This window comes from Triticum urartu, chromosome 7A (assembly GCF_056163025.1).
Source record: "Triticum urartu cultivar PI428250 chromosome 7A, HENAU_Tu73, whole genome shotgun sequence".
NCBI classification, from domain to species: Eukaryota; Viridiplantae; Streptophyta; class Magnoliopsida; order Poales; family Poaceae; genus Triticum; species Triticum urartu.
The window spans coordinates 347,811,956-347,819,025 of record NC_141879.1 but is presented as its reverse complement, the minus strand read 5'-3'; the positions used below and the strand labels follow the sequence as shown (position 1 = coordinate 347,819,025).

At 49.7% G+C, this 7,070-nt stretch overlaps 1 long non-coding RNA gene across 1 annotated transcript; it reads left to right on the top strand.

Annotated features, from left to right (window-relative positions):
• The first annotated feature begins 4,050 nt into the window (after window positions 1-4,050).
• LOC125523897 (uncharacterized) lies at window positions 4,051-6,114 on the top strand. The gene is made up of 2 exons (XR_007290475.2): window positions 4,051-4,541; window positions 5,908-6,114. It is a non-coding gene; the product is annotated as an uncharacterized LOC125523897 (long non-coding RNA).
• Window positions 6,115-7,070: the final 956 nt, after the last annotated feature.

The window sequence follows — 7,070 nt, the reverse complement described above, 5'->3', positions numbered from 1 at the left end:
GCGGAGGCGGCAGCCGGCGCGGCGGGGGAGGCGCCGGCTCGGGCGAGTGGCGGCGAAGGAGGGCCGCGGGGGCCGGTGGCGGGCCCGAGCGGGCCGCGGCGGGGCGCGGTGGCGAGGCCACGCGTCAGGCGCGCATCGGGTGCGGACGGCGGCGGGAAGATGTCTGGCGGGATTTGGACATGTCCGGCGGCGGCGGATGAGGTTTTTTAGGGTTTCGGAGAGGGAAGAACCTAGAATTTCGGAAGGGGGGCTATATATAGGCATAGGAGGAGCTAGGAGAGTCCAAATGAGGTGCGGTTTTCGGCCACGCGATCGTGATCGAACGCTCTAGATGATGGAGAGGGTTTAGGTGGGTTTTGGGCCAAATTGGAGGGGTGTTGGGCTGCAACACACACGAGGCCTTTTCGGTCCCTCGGTTGACCGTTGGAGTATCAAACGAAGTCCAAATGGTACGAAACTTGACAGGCAGTGTACCGGTAGTAAACCAAGGCCGCTTGGCAAGTCTTGGTCCAATCCGGAAATGTTTAATCCCCACACACGAAAGAAAGGTAGAAATGACCGCCGGAGGAGAACGGAGCGCCGGAATGCAAAACGGACAACGGGGAAAATGCTCGAATGCATGAGATGAACACGTATGCAAATGCAATGCACAGGATGACATGATATGAGATGCATGACAACGGCAACAATACACGGAGACAAAAACCCGAACCCGAGAAAATAAAATAACTTAAAGCCGGAAACGGCAAGAGTTGGAATACATATTGGGTAAGGTACATCCGGGGTGTTACATGTCTACTACACAACTTTCTTCTTGTAGACGTTGTTGGGCCTCCAAGTGTAGAGGTTTGTAGGACAGTAGCAAATTTCCCTCAAGTGGATGACCTAAGGTTTATCAATCCGTAGGAGGCGTAGGATGAAGATGGTCTCTCTCAAGCAACCCTGCAACCAAATAACAAAGAGTCTGTTTTGTCCCCAACACACCCAATACAATGGTAAATGGTATAGGTGCACTAGTTTGGCAAAGAGATGGTGATACAAGTGCAATATGGATGGTCGATAAAGGTATTTGTAATATGGAATTATAAAAAAAGCAAGGTAACTAATGGTAAAAGTGAGCGTAAACGGTATTGCAATGCGTTGAAACAAGGCCTAGGGTTTATACTTTCACTAGTGCAAGTCCTCTCAACAATAATAACATAATTGGATCATATAACTATCCCTCAACATGCAACAAAGAGTCACTCCAAAGTCACTAATAGCGGAGAACGAACGAAGAGATTATGGTAGGGTACGAAACCGCCTCAAAGTTATTCTTTCCAATCAATCCGTTGGGCTATTCCTATAAGTGTCACAAACATCCCTAGAGTTCGTACTAGAATAACACCTTAAGCCACAAATCAACCAAAACCCTAATGTCACATAGATACTCCAATGTCACCTCAAGGATCCGTGGGTATGATTATACGATACGCATCACACAATCTCAGATTCATCTATTCAACCAACACATAGAACCTCAAAGAGTGCCCCAAAGTTTCTACCGGATAATCACGACGAAAACATGTGCCAACCCTATGCATAGGTTCATGGGCGGAACCCGCAAGTTGATCACCAAAACATACATCAAGTGAATCACATGGTATCCCATTGTCACCGCAGATACGCACGACAAGACATACATCAAGTGTTCTCAAATCTCTAAAGACTCAATCCGATAAGATAACTTCAAAGGGGAAACTCAATCCATTACAAGAGAGTAGAGGGGGGAAGAAACATCATAGGATCCAAATATAATTGCAAAGCTCGCGATACATCAAGATCGTACCACCTCAAGAACACAAGAGAGAGAGAGATCAAACACATAGCTACTGGTACATACCCTCAGCCCCGAGGGAGAACTACTCCCTCCTCTACATGGAGATCACCGGGATGATGAAGATGGCCACCGGAGAGGGATTGCCCCCTCCGGCAGGGTGCCGGAACGGGTCTAGATTGGTTTTCGGTGGCTACGGAGGCTTCTGGCGGCGGAACTCCCGATCTATTGTGCTCCCCGATCGTTTTAGGGTATATGGAGATATATAGGCGGAAGAAGTACGTCAGGGGAGCCATGAGGGGCCCACGAGGGTGGAGGGCGCGCCTAGGGGGGGTGGGCGCGCCCCCTGCCTCGTGGCTTCCTCGTTGCTTCCCTTACGTGGACTCCAAGTCCCCCGGGTTGCTTTCCTTCCAAAAATAAGTTCTGTGAAGTTTCAGGTCAATTGGAGTCTGTTTAATTTTCCTTTTCTGTGATACTCTAAAAGAAGGAAAAAAAACAGAAATTGGCACCGGGCTCTAGGTTAATAGGTTAGTCCCAAAAATCATATAAAATAGCATATAAAGGCATATAAAACATCCAAGGTTGATAATATAATAGCATGGAACAATAAAAGATTATAGATACGTTGGAGACGTATCAGTCATGCCCTCGAACGGCAGATCTGGACAACCACTATTAGCTCAGCCCCGCCAGCCGGCTCAGTAGCATCAGCCCGAGCCAGCCCTACAGCCAACACCGGCCTAGTTGCCCCCTCGTCGTTTCCAGACACCGATGGGGCATTACTCCAACCCGGCAGACAACATGCTTGCGGCGACTACCTCACCGCGATCCCCATTACCGGGAACAACCCAACGAAGATTAAGGCTAGAAACACAATTGAGATGCTAAAGACTGCAATCGTTCAATAAGCCAATTATTCCTACAGTCAGCAGCGACTTCACTCCACCCCGCACCCAAGTCGTAGCAGAAGCCGACATGCCGAGTCACTAGCTGTCTCCAGCAGCGCATGTCTGTAGTGTGAGCCATAGTGCAACCCGCCTCGACCTGTGCTTTCAGATGTGCATGCAATTGTTGATGCGGCTCGAGCTATGCAGGAAGCAGAAGCAACAAACATGGGGGTTCAACTCCCGCCCACCACAACCCCATTGGCTTCACAAGGTAGAGGACCGGGTGGTAGAACCATTAGAATACCTTGTCTAGCTTCGGCTTTATGCAATGAGCGCATGCCCAAGGACTCGAAAGGCCCTCGCAAGGTTCCCAACTACATGGCTGATCTCGAGCCGGCTACATGGACCGAAAGCTACGAGAAAGCCATGGACATGTTGGATGTCCGTGACACAGTTTGCGCCAAATATCTAACTATGATGTTGGAAAGGCTGGCTCGCACGTGGTTGAAAAACCTGCCTCCCAACTTAATCAATACTTGGGCCGAATTGAAGGATCGCTTCATAATTTTTTCCAAGGAACCTACAAGTGCCCGATGACGATTGTTGATTTGTAGCATTGCATCGAGCGTGAGGTTGAGTCTTCCCATCACTGGTCTCGCCGGGTCGCGGAGATTATTCACTCTTCCGATAACATAACAACTATTCAGGCTGTCTTGATGCAGGAAAATATTGTCACTTTCAGCCTCTCATTCAGAAGCTTGGGCACCTCAAGCAGAAGGTCCAAGACATGGGTGACCTCATGGATGTCCTTACCAGGTATGCCGAGTCAGACATCACAAAAGATCCTAGTTCAGATGACGGCAACTCAGGCAAAGGCAAGGTGTAACGCCCCGATCGTTAAGCTACAGTAACCACACACCCTAATGGTGCCATGTCATCACTGTTAATTTTCTAATCTCACTTTGATCCAAACCGAATTCAAATTCAAATTTCAAAAACAAGTCAAATTATTATTTCTTCAAACTGACGAGGAAAAATGTTCAATGGGTTGAAAATTTTCCCTAACTATTTTTTCATGTAGGTGCCAACCTCTTCTGAATATTTAAAGTGGCCCTAACCTATTTTAAAACTAAATCATCAGTATTTATTTGAACCATTTCAAATTAAACATATAGTTAAACTATTCAAAATAATTTGGAACTTTGTGTGCTGCTTCAAAACCTTGCCTAGTATTTATGTGCTAAGTGGCACATTTAACTATACTCTTTTATTAGATCAACAAATTACAAAATTGTAAAAGAACGCAAAATAGAAAAATAAATATGAAAAGGGAAAAAGGCCTATCTACTAATGTGCAGTTGTAGCCCATTGCTATAGTGCACAACCCATCGCACCAATCAGCCATCTCCTTCCTCTTTGTACAGAAAGCCATGGCGTGGAGGCCATCCACGGCCACCACGGCTCGATGGCCGCCACGCATGCGATAGTGCCACCCCTCGGCCTATAAGTGCGTCCCCCGAAAACCCTAGATCGAGCTCTTTCATTCCCCCTTGTTCCCCCTTCGCCCCCTTCCTCTGCTGCTCGAATTTGAGCTCGAAAGAAACTATGATCACCGCTGCCACACCGTCGTTGTCACGGCCACCGACGTCTTCGACGTTCGGGAGCACATCCAGGAGTTCCGCCGTCGCCGGATTCGTTCGTCCGGGCGACCAGCTCAAGTCGGGACGCCCTCGAGCCAACGTCGTCTTCATCTTCTTCGTCTGGTCGTCACAACCTCGCCGTTGTTGCGTTTGCTTCGGCGCCTCCCTGACCTCCCCGACCTCACCACCGAACTCATTGTGAGCCCCTCCTCCGGATCCCCTCTTTTTTCGTCTCGTTCCATCACCATTTAGTTGTCGACCTCGAGCTTCGGCCGCCATGGCCGGACCGTCGGAGCTTTGCTCCGCGCGCGCCCTAGCCGCGCTCCCCTATGCCCTCTGGCCGTCTCGTGCTTGCCCAGGCCGTGCTTTATCGCGCCAGTGCTCGTCCGGGCCGAGCCTTTCTCGCCCGCTCGCCCGCCTGTACTGCTGCTGTCTCTGTCGCTGCTGCCTGTAGCCTTGTCTGCCTACGTGCCGCCCCGTCCCCTCCACCCCTCGCAGCACGCCCACACGCGCGCGTCCGCGCTCGCCGCGCCCTGCTCGGTCGCCCCGCGCTGCTGGTCTTGACCGCCGGCGCCTTGCCGTGTCCGTCCGCATCCGCCTGCTACAGCCTGCATGCGCCCGCTGCTCCTAGCCGTGGCCTGGCCACACCCCGCTCGCGCTCAGCCGTGCCAAAGCGCGTGCTTGGCAGCCCCCTGCCCGTGTCCCTGCTCCTCGCAGCTGTGTGCTGCCGATGCTAGCACTGCTCTGCCTGCATTACTCGCTACAGTAAACTGAAGGTTACTGTAGCGCTTGCTAGCTTTTGCCACTTCAACCTGACTAGCCCACTGGACAGCCCCTGAACAGCCCCTAAGCGAAAGGTAATATGAGTAAAAATTATATGGACAGATAGTACACTTGACAAAATCCATTTTATTCCATTGGAACAAATCCATTTGAGGCATGGATTAAATCCTTTGAAAATGACAATAATCTACGTTCTGTTAATAGAAAAACCAAAAAACAGTTTTATTTTCATAGCTACTTTAGTGCTCTTGATGTTCAAGCAAATGAACTCTAATATGGATGTAATTGGTACTAACATGTAGATCATAGAAAAGTACTCAAAATTGATATAAGGCACTAACCCATTGGATGTACAGAACAATAGTTGTAGTCTTTTGAAAACAGCCAAGTGATGTTTAAAAAAACTGTCGAATTCTCAGACTTAGCAAAATTTCAGGGTTTTCTAGAATATAGGTTAAAACTTTAGAAATTCACATAAAATAAACCGTAGCTCGGATGAAAAAGTTTTATACATGAAAGTTGTTCAGAATGATGAGGCGAATCGGAATACGCTCTCCGTTTATCTGTCACATGCCCCTTGCATAGCGAACATCGAACCTTTGCCCTCCGGTTCGTCTGTCCGAATATGCAAACTTCGGGAAAACTTTCCCGGATATTATCCCCCTTTGCCGGTAGCGTGTAGTGCCACGTTAGAACACCCCTAACACCGCTTTTTGTCTTATCATGCATAGTATTGCACTTGTTTGCTCTGTATTTACTGTTTCTTCCCCTCTTCTCTCAGGTAGACCCCGAGGCCGCTGCTAAGGCCCTAGTGATCGACTACGTCACCGACGACCCGTCCATCTCGTCTGAGCAACCAGTCAAGAAAACCCCCCTTGAGCATTTCGATATCGCCTATTTCTTTCCCTCTCATGCTTGCATTAGAACTGCTACTGCTTTCTGTATGATCCTACTATGATGCATAGCCTATTTTTGTTACCTGCTTTCATACCTTACCTGCTTATCCTAAACTGCTTAGTATAGGTTGGTTAGAGATCCATCAGTGACCCCACCTTGTCCCAGTTACCTCGCTTTATGTTTGATGACTCGATCAACGTGATCGACGTCCAGGCCCCGACACCGCACATCACCCCCCTAGTTGTACGACTCTGCAGAGTTTCCATCGAGTGCCGAGGGTGGAACCTCTTACATCACTCCTGATGAGATCTCTGTAGTGTAGCTATACGATCGAGGTCATCGAGGATGATTTCCTCCTTAACCACTTCCGTTACGGCTCTGTCGTGCAACCCCTCAAGTGTGAACCTCGAGGGTGGATCCTCTTACGCTCACCTTGATGATAACATCGAGTGGAATTCACCGGGGGTGATTCCTTAGGTTTTCCCCCTGGTGTTAGACACACAGTTACTATGGTTACTATGACTTTACACTGAACCATGTTACTAAAGGCAGGTCGGCCCTGAGGGGTACCCGCGCGAGCTTAATAGCGAGTGATGTGGAGTCGGGTTGACCTGGAGGGTGCCCGCGAGATACTTACGAGGCGTGACCGAGCATTCTTAGCCCTTGCCGTAAGTACTCGAGACGGGGCGCCGGGGTCACATCTTTCATGAGTCTCTGCTCGTGACCGCACTACCAACACACTAACGGTTTGGATATTTGATCCGAGGGGCCTCTGGCCTGATAGCACTAACCATCACGCGGGCATTGTATGAGCGTTCTGCGTCGTATGCATCAGCTGAAGCTTATTAGACGTCAGCGACTGAGCGGCGCGCGCCGGGTTGGACTGGTAAGCTCCTGCCTTTTTAAGGAGGTAGCTAGGTCTACTCACCGGCCACCCACGCAAACGTGCAGGAGTTCCCGAGGCGATGGCCCAAGACCCCTGGGGGCATAGGTTTAGTTCGGCATGCTGGCGTCTCTATTAAGCCTAGGTCGGGTTGCGGCGTATTG